Raw genomic sequence first — 17,713 nt, 5'->3', positions numbered from 1 at the left:
GCGTTATTAGTAAATGCGAGTGGCGAGAGGTCTCTGGATCAATCCTGCACACAAGAGAATTAAAAATTGGAATACCATTTCAGTACAAATATTGTTAAGAGCACTGAAAATAAGTCATTGGTAAAAATGTAGATTTTGATATCTTTTTGGTTTTATTTGAGTCTTCTGAAAATTAAACTATAATTAAAATTTTACAAATTTTAACAAAGAAAAGTTGCATAATTTCAGGGATGAAATTCTTCCAATACTTAGTATTATGGCTTATTTTCATGCCATTGTAGATGATTGAGATATATTTGATCTGATTTTCAACCAATCTGCATGCCTTCAATCATACTATCAGAAAGGAGACAAATCATAACTCTCGGGATCTAAATATTTATTAAATATTCTTCAACTGAATCAGTAGATGAGTGAATGAAATTAGTTGTTGTTGTTTGCAGCAGACTAATGAGATGTTATTTAACAGCTTTGATGTCAGTCAATATTCAACCAGTAGATTGTCTCATTTACCTATGTTTTGTATGATTAATCAATAGTGATAAATATATCCAAAGGACTTATTCATTGTGATTGGTAACTACCCTTGGTATTAGACTATATAGAGTCTTTTTGTCATTCACTGGAATGAGAAACTAAAGAAAAAAAGGAAAATACATCTAAGGGAAGTTTATAGTTATGAAATGTTTAGGTTAGTTATTGGTTTAGCATATATTTGTTTAAAACCATGAAAAAAATAGTGTAAATTACACATTTGTGCAAAATACCTTTTTATGCATTTGTGAGTACCAGCATTTTTGTCTTAAAATGTCACTTCTGCATGATGTAATACATTCAACGTATAAAACTAAGTGTCAGGTCATCAAGGTAAACATTTATCTCTATGAAGCTTTTAAATATTGTAAAGAGGAGAAGTTTATATAATAGGCTTGAGTAGGCCTACCCTCCTCATATAACCCATCCCTCATGGGACATTATTCTCACAAACTCAAAAAATATGTTATACAGTATTTGTGTAAAGGTAGAGATATTAAAAGAGAGTGCTTGTGGGTCACTGAGAAGAGTTTATTCATCTAAAGCACAAACTGATCCTCCCCAGTTGTCTAACTTTCCACACATGGCAGAATAGCCTACCCAAACAGAAGATTCACTACATGTGGTTGTAAGAAGAATGTTACATGTTTTGTACAATTTATTAATATATTATTTTTTTTTGTGAAATGTTATGTTATAAGTTTGTTAAAAGATATTTTTTACTGTTAAATAAAATGCATATTTAGTAATATTAAATTTGAAATAATTTATTCAGTATTTAATATTGTATTGTAGGGAAAACCAGGACTGCCAGGTGCTCCAGGAATACCAGGCTTGCAAGGCCCACCTGGTCCACCTGGAGACTATGGATTAAGGGTAGGCCATTCAATTCATTTCTGAATAATAATAAAAATTATGGTATGCCATTGTGCTTTTGTGTTGTTGTTTATTGTAGAAGAGCTTGTTAAATATGTGTTTATTCTTTATTTAGTGTGAATTACATAGGTGATATGAAGAGCTCATGAGAAATATTAGAAGCAAGCAATATATTATTTTGAAAACACAATTAGCTTTTTATTGATGGCAGGAGTGCTAAATAAAAACCCTTTTCTTTTATATTTTATTTACAGTAGAAAGAAAGTGTATTCTAAATTTATGCTTTACATGAATCTTTTTCTAGGAACTTTCTAATGTGATGTTATAAAGGTAATTTTGAAGTAAATGTGATAGTTGAAGTCTTACAATGTTTAAGCTTCTGAAAAATGCATTTTTAAACTCACCTTTATTTCACGTGTTAAATAGGAGAAATGTATCATACTTTTGAGAGGAACTATATTTTTTCATATTGAAACTGAAATTTCAGACCTCAATATACAAGTGATTTTTCAAAGACAAGGGTATACCAATTTATACTTATGTTATAAAATATCAAAATTGAATGCAGTAAAGATTGTTTTTTTTTTTAGGGTGATCCAGGTGAGGGAGGTATTAATTCTCAAGGAATCAAGGGTGAACCTGGTGATGATGGCTATCCAGGACTTGTGGTAAAGTGTTTTATGTGTTTATTTTGTTAGTAATGTACATTTAATTATGAATTATACATTGATGTACTTTTTGTACTCATTATTATAAGACTTGTAGAAATATGACTGAGTATGACATATTGTAAAATTGTGACAAGATGTGTTATGCAATTTATCTTGTTAGACCATAGGACTAATAGAGTATGCATATGTTAGTTACTATAAATGTAGTAATAAATTTGTCCATGGATATTAGACCTTGGAGTCTTTTATGTAGAACATTCTTTGTAACTGAAACTAATAACATAAGGTTTCATATTATGATTTATTTTTGTGCTTATATCTGATTTTTATTTTGGATCCTAGGGTGAGCGTGGACTTCCAGGATTTCCAGGACTTAAGGGACTCCTTGGACCTCTAGGTCCTCCTGTAAGCTTTATAAATTAATTTGTTTAATATAAACAAAATATATAGGACATTTTATGAATATAGTAGTGAAGTGTATCTTGATTATTTATAAAACTAATAATATTATTATAAAATTAGTTTGCCAATTGTTTGTTCATTAGAAAACTAATCAACAGAAAGCTGTAATATTTGGTCAAACTAGTGAGGCAATAGTATAGATGAGTCCAGTGCCAAAATAATTATCACCAAAGGGTGCTTATCACAAAACTTGCACAGCAAAAATGTTAACTGTGCTTAATTTGACCATCGTTGATATCCACTATTTCTTTTATTTGCAACATAGGATGTGATGTATAGGTTTTGTGTGTTATCTTTGAGGTATGTGAAAGTAATGGGTTCATCATAGTGAATCACAGACTTAATGTAGCCTTATAAGCAAAGGTTATCAATATAAAATCAGAAGACTGTGTTTTTTATTTATATGGTAGAATTCTCCTGATTACTTTTCCTGTTGAAAGCATTTTCCATCATTGTGTGAACAGTCTGTACAATGTAGGTGAAACCTTATCTTGCACTTACGTCTGATTGTTTCAAAACTATTCTTTATTTCAACTTTGCTTATAAACTTCATTATTGTAAGGTCCTCTCCAGTTATCATTTTCATGTCTATACTACATTAATTTTGCACCAGCATTTTTATGAAGATTATAATAATGCTTTATAATAATAATTCTGCTGTTCAGAAACAAACTACAAGAAATAATTTCCAATAGTAGACTAAATCCTGACATGTTTAATGTTGTTTTGATACAATTACAGTGAAAATTGTACTAGAGTACTTTTTTGTAAGAGTTATTTTGGATACTAGAATCATCTTTCTCATCATCTTGTTACTTCATCTTCCACCTATTTTAGCTTTCTGATGATTACTTGTTGAATTGTGGATGGTAGAATAGGTCAACTGAATTTATGATAACAATGTGTATTCTGATTACAAAAACAGAATTTTTCTTAGTAAATGCTTATTGAATACAAAACATATTAAATGAATTTATCCTGGCAAATAAATCCAGAAATGTTTTCAAGTATGTTATAGTGTTACAATAAGGAGTATATATGTATATTAAAAATATGTAAGATACATGCTGAATTGTAGTAAAATGTGTTTTGGTGTGTATCAGGGGTGTGAGAGGGCTGAGGGGACAACTTAAGCCTTCATTAGAACATAGTGGTGATTGTTAATATTTCTGAGATAGGAAGACAGTTTTGTTTGGGTAACTTGATTGTGTTTGATTTCAACTTAATTTGTCAGCTGAGATTATTTTTAGTCAAATATAAGTTTTATTATTGGACAAAAGCATTTTTTATTTAGACATTGATTTGAAGTCTTGATGAGTTTCAGATTACTTACTATACTAAATTTAATAAGGTAAATAGAAGTTAGGACAAAATTTAATGTACTAAATTTAATAAGGTAAGTAGAAGTTAGGACAAAATGTAATGTACAGATAAATACATTTAAGTATTGTATCCTGTGTAGATAGTCCAACAGAAAATATTTCGAAAAAGTATTTTTTACATTTGTTTTACTTAAACATGCACATGAATTGTGTGTGTGTATGTTGTTGTTGTTGTTGTTACGTCATGAAGTTGATAGAATAATCCTTCCCCTTAACTACTACATCTTATATCTCAGTCTATCTGATGAGCTCTGGTGTTGGGTAAAAGGCTTTGTTGGTACTGGATATGTTATAAGTATTGTGGTTGACAGATTTTTATTTGCTTCTTCTCATAAATTCTTGAAATTAGTAATATTATTTTCTTCCATTGGTGTTTTAGTTGTTTGACCTGCTCTGGGAACACAAATATTAGATTTGTGGTTTGTCATTTCTTCTGAATGATACTGAATTTAGCTCAAAATAAATTAATAATAAATTGTGTTAGTAATCCCTAACCTAATTTGATCTTTCAAATTACTTGAGTAGAATTAGTAATGATAACAATTCATTTACTGAATTCTAGTTCATAACACTATGTAACACAAATTTTGTTCCTTAATAGTATGTGTTATTTCTTAATTGCTTATGTTGTAAAAGTACAGAAAATGGCCATTATTCCCTTCAAATTTTGCTTTTGTGACCTGGATAATGAAATTTAGAAATTAACCTATTTTCTATGTAAAAACGGCCAAATTTGCACATTTTCATTTAAATAAGGTCTGAATAAAACAACACATGAATCAAGATTTACATGTATTTATACTAAAGTCATACAAAAGTTTTTGGAAGTGAGTAGTTTTTCGAGATTTTCGACTGTAATGTAAATCACTTTCACATATCAGCCCCCAATTATAGTCTCCCATTATGTTTTTTTTATATGCTCCCAGGTCACAAAAGCAAAGCTTGTAGAGAAAAATAGGTCTTTTCCCATTTACTTTAGGCATAAGCAATTGGGAAATAACACTTTCTGCCGAGGAACAAGAAAAAGTAAACATTTTGTTACATAGTGTAATCATAACAGTTGTTGTCATGGCACTGAGGATGTAAAGAATGCCTCAACCACTACTATCTATGTTATATCCCAGTCAACCTAATGGTTTTCAGTGAAAAGTCTTGCCACTACTTGATTTAACAAATATGGCATTAATTTTTTTAAGTTAATTTATTTTAGTGTGTGGAACAGCCAAGATAGATCAATAGCCCCTCTGTTATTCCAAAAGGTTATGTGATTTTACATTAATAAGTCAGAAATATACATTATGTGCACTAAACAGATGGAAAGAGGTCCTTTTAGAAGAAATAAAACCATTATATTCAACTTCAATACACATTAAAACCCATCACAGGAATTGCAAACTACATTTTAAGTTAATAAGATTCTTAATGTGCTTTCTTGTATAAACTCTTGAAATACATGTATATATCTTCATAAAATCTGATATGATAGCAAAACAATTTTTTAATTCATGCCATTTTGTTACACTTAAATGTTTTTAAGTGCATTAAATATTTTTTGTTTTATTCAGAGAAGCAAATTGTATTTTAATCTTTTTTATTTGAATCACATAATTATTGTTCATGATGATCATAATATTTCTAGGGGGTTAAAGGTGATCCAGGAGAATCAGGTCCAAAAGGACCAGAAGGAGAAAGCAGAAGAGGTTCTAAAGGACCAAAAGTAAAGTATTGGTTCAAATCATAGAATAGATAACACTGGATGTTATGGGAAGAAACATAACCTACATTTAGGTGTTTCTCTTCACAACATTCCCTTTCAACTTTCTACGGTTTTAGTGTATGCTTTAAGGTATTTCACCACAAAAAAATATTGGTTGCTACAGTTAAAATAAAATGTAATATCAATTTCTGTATTATTTTTTGCCATATTTGTAATTGTTTTACAAAATGTAATTAAGTAATATTTCTAAAATAAAAATGAATTTCATATATATTTGATATTTTTTTCACTTTATTAAAGTATAAAATTCCCATTACAAAAGTCATCCCAGTGGTTTGTATGTGGACTTACAATGCTAGAAACAGATAGTCCATTGTGTAGTTTTCCACTTAACCTCAAATGAACAAACTTTTATAAAAATATGAAAGAAAAGAAATATCTCACTTCAGTATGAAATAAAGTACATGAAGCATCAATTAAAATTTATCTTGTGTTTGGTTCTAAAAGATAAAAAAAAACTATAAAAATAAATCTGTATCTCTAATGTTTTAGGGTGATAGAGGGTCTCCTGGAGACATGGGACCTCAAGGAACATCAGGACCAGATTCTGAGACGTTAATATTCATAAGAGGACTGAAAGGCAAATGGGGAGAAAAGGTAAGATTTTTTTTTTGCCCAATCATTTCAAAGAAGAATCAGTATTTTACTCATTAAATAAAAGGTGTTCCAACCTCTATCGTTTTATATTTTTATTGATTACTAATTTTGATAGATTCATTGTCTTCCTAATAGTTAATTAGATAAGTATTTTAATCTCAATATTTTGCTCGTAAATATTCTTTGGAAAATAAGTTTATATTCACATTAGTATTTTTTATTTTAATTATTTAGAGGTGATGAATAAGACAGAGATTTTTATGACTACATTAGAAAGATTGTTAATAGGAGTTTTTTGAATTTATCATAACTTCTTTTATAGGGAGAAAAAGGAGCCAAAGGTGAATTAGGCTTAAGTGGAAGACCTGGAGATATTGTAAGCACATTTTTTAATTATTATTTGAATTATTTGCATTGTTCAACCAAACCTAGTAAGGTAATCTTAGGAATTAAATGAAGTATCTTACCAAAAATTGAATATTTAGATTGAATTCATAAAGACTTGTTAATTTCTAACTCATTTGATATGCAGTGGAACAGGTTGGACAATATTCAAGAAGTGTTTATTTCTCTCTTAAGTCAAGATGTTAAAGATAGTTGATTTATTGAAGTTGTAGATAGGATGGTTGTGCGATACGTGTTTGTAGGTCAGATGGATACTCAAGAAATGATAGCATATTAAACCTTCATTGGTCATTAATTTGAATATATTGAAGCTTTAGTGACAAAATTTTTTCTCTCTATGTTTAATGAACTTATAATTCCACTTAAAACTAAGTCCTTGTACTTTTCTCTTTGATATTTATTAAATTACTATGGAGAAACATAAATGGATAGATATATAAAGAATTGATGATGATAGAGCACATGTAGATATGTATATAAATTTATGTCATTATATTAAATCTAAACTTTCAATCTTTTGGACATAAAAGGGCAGTCCTGGTGTTCCTGGTCCTAAAGGAGAAAGAGGAGAGAGAGGTGATCCTGGACCAAGAGTAAGTTCAGATATAAAATAAGTTTTTTTATCTATTGCAGTCGTTTTGTTTCTGTATTTAATGAATATTTAGAATTTTCAAGACTTTTTTTTGGAATATTTTTTTTCATTTCAAGTTTTATCATTAAATGAAAATAATGCATTAACTTTTTAATATGAGGTATTTTTTGAAATTAAAATGCTATTCAGATCATTCAGTTTATTCTTTTGAGTTATATTTTTAATATATAAAGTATTCAGTTATGTGCAAGTTAGTTGACCTGTTTAAATTATCATAGAGTTTAATTTCTATAGTCATATATATAAAATATTGGATGTCTCCTAAATCAAGTAAATGAATTTTTATAAACTGGATTTTGCCATTAGGAATTGTTTTTAGGAAAAATAAACCAAACATTAATTTTGTATTAAGGGAAAAAGAGGCAAAGATGGTCTTCCTGGACCAGCTGGAGAGAAAGGTCAAAAAGGTCAGCCAGGGTTGACTGGAGAAGATGGTGCTTCAGGAGTTAAGGTATCTGATGATTATGATAATGTTATTTCATTGATGATTTTAACTAATTACAACATTTTTAATCAATCAAATATACATTTTAGTGTCTTGAATGAGAAATAAAGTTATGAGTTGAACAATTTTGAGAAATTGTGACATTATCAACTGTAATGATATTATACCTAGTTAACACTGACTTTGTGATATTTTTGTGGTACAGAATGAGTCATATTTAACAGTCATAGAATTGTGTTGAAGGTAACTGTTAGCTTCTTCTTTAAAAGTGATGTTGTCATTACTAGAAGGGATAATATAATTTTTGTCAAGAGAATGACGTTATTGTTACCATCAGCAGTAGCATGTCTGTTAAAAATATATATGTGAATGTTACCAGTTTCACATAAAATTAGTACTTTTGTGATAGTCTTATGAATGTCTTGATTTAAAAAGCTATCTTAAGTCCAATAAGGCTGAAAAATAAAACAATTCTAAGCCATTTACTTGTGTGAAATATATGTATTGTTTATTTTTTTTTTAGTTTTTAAACTAAATTGAAAACTTAAAACTTAATTTCAGACGATGTTTTTAATGGAAAATTGCCTGACTTGAAGGATGTAATTAAGTTTTAAGTTTTCAATGAAATTAAAACACTGAACACTTGTAAGGTTAAATGCATTGTATATATATATATAAAAGGAATACCAATTACTAATTTCTATTCAAAAGCTACAAATTTCCCAAGCTCATTCATAAAAATACCTTTTATATAATTGATGTAAATTTTAATATAAAAACGTTATTAGTTAAATTGGTTTTAATTTGTTTTTCAAAAATTAACTCACCTAAAATGTAACAGTTATTTTGTTATGGTCAAAACATAAGTGTTTTCATATCCAACTCTGCTAACAAACTATTTTAAAAACTAATAGGATGAAGAAATGTTCTTGCATAGTTTTTATTTTGCTGTATTTCTATGTATTTAATGTCTGTCTACCGTTAAAAAGGCAGCACCAGCTTCGTACATAGAACATTATAGGATACAACAATATAAACTTTTATATACTGCATTAAACAATTAAAGGATAATTAAAAATTTCAATAACATAGTTGTGACAAGACATAGTTTAGTATTAGAGAAAATCCTTCCTTCTCTGTTTATATTTGTATTAAAAACAGGATATTCAGTAATTAGTCCTGAGATTTGAATTGCAAATTAGAGATTTAAGTGTGAAATTGCTCATGAACTACAGGTTGTGTTGCCATATTTCAGTGGTACTGTCCCTCTCATATATCCTAATGAATGATAATCCTTATCCTTACTGGGATAAGCTATTTATTAAGCTTCTTGAAGAAATGAGGATGACTCAGATGGAGGAGATTACCTGCTCATCATACTTAAGTGAGCTTGTGTGAGAAGTTTTTAAAGACATTTCACATCCCATCAAGTGTCTTCAAATATTAAAGATGTTTTGGAAATAGTTTTTTTGGAGAAGTGATTGAGCATGTTTTAAAAGCTTATGAAATATTCTAATTTTAAGCTTTCAACAAAGGAAACAGGCTGCCATTACTGTTCATGGTGATCATATTTCATATTGAATATAAATCACAAAAAATGTAAAATCTAAACCCACTTCAGAATTGTGACTTGTGAGTACAAAGATGTAAATACATCAGTGCTAATGTTCATTTAGAAGTGCAGGCAGAATAAACAATCATTTGCATTTCAAATCACATGAAGGATCAATCATCAGATTTCTGATTTGCATAAAAGTAAACTGGAATGGCAGTAGCGATTGGCATTATTTTATGATAATGGTTTTGCCTTCATGTAATAGCTAAAATATTAGAAATTAAAATTATAATTCAGTTGTTTTCTGGAGTGCACATGACTGCATGTTGCTTGTGAGTATCAGTCAGTAATTTTGCCTCAAATAGTTTAACAACTTGAAAATATTTTGTGTTTTGCATTTTAATAGTTTATGGACATATAACAAATAATCTTTTATCTTATAATGTTATATAACTGTTCATAGTTTATAAATTGAAGAACAATATATATTGCTTTACTTTCCAAGAAATGCCCTTTAAAATAATTTTGTCAGTTTGAGATAATCAAATGGTTTCCAAACAAAATTGTTGTCAACTAAATTATGTCAAATACATATATACACTTTTTTTAGTTTAATTTTTTTCATAAAAACCACAAATCTAAGAATTTGGAACATTTTGTAGTATAACTCGCTGTTACAAAAAAGCTTTAATTACTTGAAGAAGAAAGAAAATTGTTTTAAGAATCCACTGATATCTCTCAAATCCACCCATACTTCATAAATTTGTTTATCTTCTATATTGCAATATTAGTAGATTAAAACATAAAAAATCAGGTGCCAAAGATATAATTATTCTGTTGTTGAAGAACTACTATTTATGGATAAATATAAAATTTTTTATCTTACCTTAAATCTGCCAATCTAAAATTTCCCTTTGGGCATTGTTTAAAAAAAATAAACTAATAATACAGAGATGCCAACCATTACGATTTGAGTGTAATCATTACGATTTTGGTGTATACATTACAACTATATGTTCATACAGACAAATATTATGACTTGTTGCAACTCCCAAATTATTATATATTATATAGGCCTATACAATAAAGTGATAAATTGTTCCCCAGGGCTTGAAAGGGGTGGAAAGAAAATTTCTAGTGAGATACAAGTAAATTTTGATAATAAATAAAAGACATAGTCCAAATGGCTACTTGCGATAATCATGTTTGTGCTTGAAATAATAAAAAATATTTGTATCTCTGACGTCTTCAAATAGTTTGAGTGTGGTGCTTCTCCATACTGGGTATGTGGAGGAATCCATAGTTACATCATCAGTGCTTGTCAGCCAATTGTGCTTGCATAGATGGGTATTTCTTGTTTTCTAAGCGACATAGAAACACCAATACGATTGTTCAAGATGGAAGAAAAGAGGCCTTGTTCACCAGATTGTCTTGTTTCTGGTAAATCTAAAAGGACTAAAACTATGAATCAAAAATTTAGGAAAGAGTATAGTGCAAAATATCCAGTCATTGCATCAAAAGTCAGTGACAGTCATGCGTTTTGTACAGTTTGTCACATTGATTTTTCTGTGGCATGGTGGGATAAACGATTGTTCCAGACATACAAAATCGGCATCTCACCAACAAAAGGCTGAAGCGAAGACAAAATCAATGCAGATAACGACATTTATGAGTAAGAATTCAGAATATGAAACCATAAATGCAGAAGCGATGTTCACGCAATTCATCATTGCTCATAATTTGTCCCTAGCTGTAGCCAATCATGCAGGACATCTGTTCAGAAAAAACGTTCCCACACTCTGATATAGCAAAAAAATATGGCTGTGCTAGAACCAAAACTACAGCCATTGTACCAATTTTGGGTTGTGAAGATGACAAAATGATTTCAAGGATACTTACTGACAGTGTTTACAGTTTAGCCACAGATGGATCCACATACACGGATGACTCAAAACTGTATCCAGTCATAAATGAGCAATCTATAACAGTAATAAATAATAATAGTTATAATAATAGTATAATAATAAACAGCTTATAGACATTGGTCAGGCCTAGTAGCTGCAAATGATAAAGAGCTCTGTCTACAATCATTATGCTCAGTCGTTTGAAATAGTTGGTATCTCTGATAATAGCATGAAAAATTTATTATTGATAATGTCACCAAATCTTTATTAGCATGTGAAGTTTAAAGAAAATTCCAAGGAATTTTGATTTTTTACAAAATTAAGATAACATGTACCTGATATATATTTCAGGGACCACAAGGAGAAGATGGTAGATATGGTTCTCAAGGTTTACAAGGCCCACCTGTGAGTTTAATAACTCTTAATTGTTTCTAATACACTATACTTTCATTAACAATTTTCCACCAGTTATAAATATCTCTCTGTCAGTTTGTTTGCTCAACTTACCCTGTCATATCTTGGTTACTCAACTTATTTTACTTCATTTTTACAACTCTCTTGCTTTAGTCTCAATTTTCTACCTTTTGAAGTTTTGCTACATTATGTACCATTAGATTAACTCTACACTGATTCTCTTTGCAATATATTCTTTATCTCATTCACTTCTGTTTGTTCTTACTTACCTTAGCCATGTTACCATACTTTGCTCAATATATTTCATTGTATGTTACAAAATGGTTTCCTTAATTGCGTCTTTTTATCCTATAAACTCTAATACATAACAACATATTTTTGTCTTTATTATACTTTACTAAAACTTATCTTTTTACACTGATTATGACTTTTATAAGTGCCAGAAGTGTATGTTTATACTGTTCTATCATGCAGTACATTGTAATCTGTACCCATATCCTATTGTATGTTACATACTTTTCTTTTTCTTTGTTTAACCTACTCATATATTTCTCTATCATAATTTATTTTGCATTAAACTACTCTGCAATACATTATTCTCTGCTTATGTCACCATAAGATACTTTTTATTAAAATTTTTATTATTTTTAAAAATTATTTTATTTACAAAATAAGTTAACCTACTGTATCAAGAAAATACAGTTGTATAATTTTAACTCAAAAAAGGGTGTGAAATTGATTCTTTATTTAGAGATATCTGTTTAATATGTAATTTATTTGTCAAACTCTAAGATCTAAAAGTGGTACTTGATCAAAACTGGATCTAATGCAAATAATTTTAAATGTTATTTTATTATGGCTAATTAATTAATTTTTAAATTTATGTAATCAATACACTTACCTATATTCTATTGTAATTTATTTTATATCTTAAACAACCAGGGCCCACCGGGACCAACAATTTTAATTGGTGAACCTCTTCCTGGTTCTCCAGGTCCACAAGGTTCTGTGGGGGATAGGGGTGAACCAGGGATACTAGGTATGCTATATGTTTTTTTTTTTTCTTTTTGGGTAAAAGTTAGGATGTACTTTTGTAATAAAGTTACAAGTTCAGTTGTTTAATTATTTACAAATCTTGAAACTATTAGTTATAAATAATTGTAACTTAAAGTTCAGTTAGAACACAACATTTAATTATGAGCTTAGTGGCTCTGTGGTAATTCAATGATGCATCAAGTACACAAGTACATGCATGTGTAACAGTTAGATATTCAAGACAACATGATAAAGCACTAGATGAACCACTGACACGTGGTAAACACATTCAATTTAATGGAGTTTAAGAGAAGCCTTGATACATATTTGGATGGAAATATTGGAATTGTTATAAACAGATGTGTTTCAGTTTGCTGATATTTGCTACTTTTTGGATTTTTAACTTTCATTTAATTGAGGTTAGATAAACTCACTATGAATTCACAGTTTAATATGAACCATTCTTCTACTGGTGTGAGTGAAGGTGTTACTCATATTGCACAAATTACCAATAATTTGTTGGGATGTTCTTTATCTGTGGAAGATGCGACAGCCATTGTCAAATGTATGGATGCAGTCTCTTTCATTCTCTGCCTTTGAACTTAGTGTTGAGGAGGGTGAAGTTGGATAATTTTCTTTACCTCCACATTTTGTTTTGAGAATTTCATTACCAACCGAATAACAATATCAGTTTTCCTCAATACTTCAAAATCTTATTACTCGGGTATTTACAATTCTTTATTTCCTAAAACCTTTGACTTTTCCTGTTCTCTATTGCACAACCATTTCCTTTATAATCTCTCTACCCTCCTCTCCAGACGTTGTTGTACATGCCACTTTCTTTCTAGATCAATTTTATTCCCACAAGCTTATGCCTTGTCTCCCTTGCCAGTCCAATTCTTATGTTCTTGCTTATGGTCACTCAGACTTTCCATTTTTTGATATTTAGTTTTTATAGTCTCCCTTGCCTCTTGCCAGTTTGGGCTGCAGATTCATTATTGACTGTTTCCTTATCTAGTACTTTATCTTTCCAACTTTGAGCCTTCCTGTTAGTTTTTTTAGGTACCTCTTGTTCCTTCACTTTATGATTTAAATGCTTTGTCATTTCCCTGAAGATATATTTTGAGGATTCTTAAGAGTGCTCTTATCTTCATTGGCCATTTCATCTTATCTGCCTTTTCTATTCTTGCTTTAATTCTTTATTTTTGGGACCTTTTAGGAAGAGATGCCCTACTTTCTCAAGTCTGTCTTGTATTCTTTTTTCTCCAAGACCTTTGTTTTACATGTTTAGATTTCTTAATTCAGATGTTTTTGTGGTGTCCCTGGTTCCCTCAAATCATGAACTGAAACTGCTTGCCATCAGTATTCCCTTATACCACTAGTTTCCATGGCATTTCTTCTGCTAACAATTACATTCCTATATCTAGACCTTCCTGGTAGTGTTGTCTCCTAGGGTATAATTAAACTTATTTTTCTTAAAATACAGAACAATAAATAGAGAAGTAAAGCAAACAATTAAAATCTCTTTTAGCTGCAATCTTTGAACTACATTGTTGCTGGACATGCACTGCTAAGCCTTTTAAAATTTTGCACATTGAGGATATCAAACAAATTTTTTTTTTGTTTTATAATAACAAAACCAAAAATCATAAATAACTACATTGAAACCATAGAATTTCATTATAATTTATTAAGCTTAGTAACTAAGATTTATTTAGGTTTTAAAAAATATGAAATTTCAAGCAAACTAAAGACACAACCTGTCTTCTTGAAATCTTGGCTCCAAAGAACATCATAGTTCTTTCATAGATTAAAATAGTTGAGAAAATCCCTCAGGGGACCTTTTAAGCTATCAATTGGTTCTTTATGTGTCATATATTGAGGTAAGTGTACATAAGGGGTTGTTTCCAAAAATAGAAAAAGCTAAATGGAATCACTGTGTTTGATTCAGTACATAAGCCATACCTCTGCAAAATGAAAATATATTCTTATTTTATATTCTAGCTTCTTAATGCTGGTAATTTGAGCTGTTCGTAATTTGTACTAAGCTAAAGACTTAGTATTTTAACATCACCAACATCTAATTTTAAACAGTGCTTCATTCAACATACCACATGACTCACTAAAATCTATATTTAGATGTGTCCTTTTAATATTTACTTTTAAATTAAGCAGTTTACTCGTATATAATATTACAGTTTGAATTATATTATACAATTTGATTCCAAACTTACTGACTAAATTCATAAAATAATAGTTCAATAAAATTTTGAATGGAAGTCAACAAGTGTGATGATGTGGCCTTTGACTCCTGACCCATACCAAAAGGGTTAAACTGTGAGACATAAATCAGCCTTCGTTTCTTTACTTAGGTTTAAAATGATAGCATTGTAAGATGTGTATGGGTATATACAAATAAAGCTATACAGCAAAATTATATAGTTTATGGAATGAAATCAGCAGTAGATACACAAACATCTTAAAAGTAAATGTACAGGAAGAAAAGGAATGGAGTAAATTTAAGAAAGATGTACATATTTACATCTTGTTTTTAGGCTAATTCCTTTTTCACTTTCTCCATCTTGTTCAGAGCTTCACAGATATTTTAGAACCCTTTTTTCCTTTCTGCCACAATGTTGATGATGTGTTGTTATTTAAGATTTTGAGGATGAGGCACCTCAGAGATATTGAATGTTAAACTGCTACTAAATTCATCTTTACATCATCCTTCCTGTTCAGCTAGACATCCTGTATCTGTTGAAGGCTTAGATATTTAGCTGAAAGTTTGTTTAATAGAAAATTAAAGCAATTTGTAGATTGGCCAATATAATTACAGTTCTATTAATTATTGCTTTTATTATGAGCTTGACATTTATGTTATTACTATCTTCCAACAACATTTATAGATGGTTTTCATGTAGACTCTCAGCTGAAAATTTGGCACGAAATAACACTAATACACTTGCAGAGGTTATGTTCAAATGGTGTTTGCCACTGAAAATGGTGTTTTAGGTATTCCAACAATTTCCTAGTTTTGAGAAAATTGACTATGTATGCTTGATGACCTTGAGATCACTGCAAGAGAAATAATTACCTTGGATTATTGGGAAATAGAAGGATTGATATGGCATTAAATGGTGCAAGTGATACAGTGTAATTTCTGTGTAAACAGGATAGATTTTATTACCTCTGTATAATTTTTCTTCAAGGTAGCTTTGGTGAAGACTGTATGAAAATTGTTTGAGTCAAAATTAATGTGTTTTTTATGTTAAAGAGGCCAACATTTGCAGCAAATGCAACATGTCTTTGTTACAAAATCCCAATAAGACTAATTTTGATGCCAGAAAAATAAAAAAAAGCTGCCTATATCACTGCTTGGGACCTTTAAAAAGTATCTTTGTATCAAATCCCACATAAATTAGTGAAAAGATAGTGTAGTAGTTGTCAGAAAACCCTAAAATTATGCATTTTGTGATGTTTTAATTCCCCATCCCCTTATAATTGTTAAAAAATGTGCAAATCCACCATTTTTTTTTGTCATTGTGGGGGGCCACTAGATAAGTATCTTTCTACAAAATGCCATTAAAATTGATCAAAATATAGCAGAGTGATTTATCAAAAACCCCAGAACAATGCATTTTAATGAGTTTTAATTCCCCTAAAGAGATTCAAAATGGGCAAATCCAGCTTTTTTATGTTATTATGTTATATTCAGTTATATTTGTTCCAACTTTCATCTTGATTGCTGTAAATTGTGACCAACAGGAGCAAAAAATATACATTTTGGAGTTGTGTGAGCTTTTAATCCATAAAATCCTTTAAAAATTCTAAATCAAAAATATTTAAAAAGGTTTCTGGGCATTTTTTATCCTGGTCTATGTTTCCTGTCAATCAGCTGAGGAATGAGGAATGGTGGTTGATTGAAAAGTTTTTGAAAGAAGAATAATAAAAAGAAGGTAAAACAATAGAAAAACAATCTCTCTGGCTGAGAAATAATTACAGCAGTCCTAAGTCTGTACTTTCTTCATAATTTCAACACATGTTATTGAAGATTTTTCATGCTGTGGATCCTGGACTTGATTTAGTGTTTGAAGGGTCACTGTGATAAGATACCACAAATATGTCTATTGATATGGATGTAGTTTTCATCTGTATATATATAGTAATAATTAGATAATATCATATTTATCTCTCATATCTATTTTTGTACACATGTTTTGTTCTAAAACATTTGCCCCTGTATGATAAATCTAAAGTTTTTGTTTTCTTGTAGGAAAACCTGGAAGTGAGGGACCTGTAGGGTATCGTGGTCACCCTGGAGTGCCAGGACCTCAGGGTCCTCCTGGTGAGCCAGGTCCACCTGGAATAAGCTTCAAGGGAGAACCAGGAGAGGATGGTAAGTGATAATTTTAACAAAATATCAGACTATTTTTTTCCTCCATACTAAGTATGTTCTTTAAAAGAAAATGGTAATTTTAAGTGGTTTATCAGAGGCAGTATTAATTACTGAAAATATTTTAAACAAAAAAAGGCAAAAATTATATTTTCTCCAAAGAATTAATTTTAGTTTTTCTGCTAATGTCATAATAATTGGCATTATAACTTGTACCAGTAACTTTGTTCAAACAGTTTAATAGGTAAACATTTTGGCTGTCTAAGAAAGTGTAATGGCTATCTTGAGCATTCTAGCAGTAATGTGATATTGGAATCAATATAAATTTAAATAATTTAGTAGCTTTTACACCTTTATTAGATTTCAACAATTTTACTTTAACAGAAAATTACAGAATGTAAGTTATGGTCTACATATTTGTTCTCCAAATCTTTCATATAATGTATAAGAAATGTTTTATGATAAAGCAGCATTTTTTTTTTTTTGATCCTGCACAATGTAAGACCATAGGAAGGATGAAGATAGATACTGTCCATCTACCATTTTTAATATGTGTGCACTGTTATCTTTCTTGAACAATAGCTTGTAAGGTTTGAACTTTGCTACCTATA

At 29.7% G+C, this 17,713-nt stretch overlaps 1 pseudogene across 1 annotated transcript in view; it reads left to right on the top strand.

The window, feature by feature from the left end:
• The window catches only part of LOC143232302 (uncharacterized), a 123,999-nt pseudogene that overhangs the window by 41,396 nt on the left and 64,890 nt on the right, over window positions 1-17,713 (top strand). Inside the window, exons 6-16 of the transcript XR_013017489.1 lie at window positions 1,330-1,410; window positions 2,001-2,078; window positions 2,424-2,486; window positions 5,565-5,642; window positions 6,195-6,299; window positions 6,622-6,675; window positions 7,235-7,297; window positions 7,709-7,807; window positions 11,612-11,665; window positions 12,617-12,713; window positions 16,983-17,105. The product of XR_013017489.1 is annotated as an uncharacterized LOC143232302 (transcript). The remainder of the gene's footprint in view (window positions 1-1,329; window positions 1,411-2,000; window positions 2,079-2,423; window positions 2,487-5,564; window positions 5,643-6,194; window positions 6,300-6,621; window positions 6,676-7,234; window positions 7,298-7,708; window positions 7,808-11,611; window positions 11,666-12,616; window positions 12,714-16,982; window positions 17,106-17,713) is intronic.

The sequence above is a fragment of the Tachypleus tridentatus genome, chromosome 1 (genome assembly GCF_004210375.1).
Source record: "Tachypleus tridentatus isolate NWPU-2018 chromosome 1, ASM421037v1, whole genome shotgun sequence".
NCBI classification, from domain to species: Eukaryota; Metazoa; Arthropoda; class Merostomata; order Xiphosura; family Limulidae; genus Tachypleus; species Tachypleus tridentatus.
The sequence above is the reverse complement of the archived record's forward strand: the minus strand, read 5'-3'. Positions and strand labels throughout refer to the sequence as shown.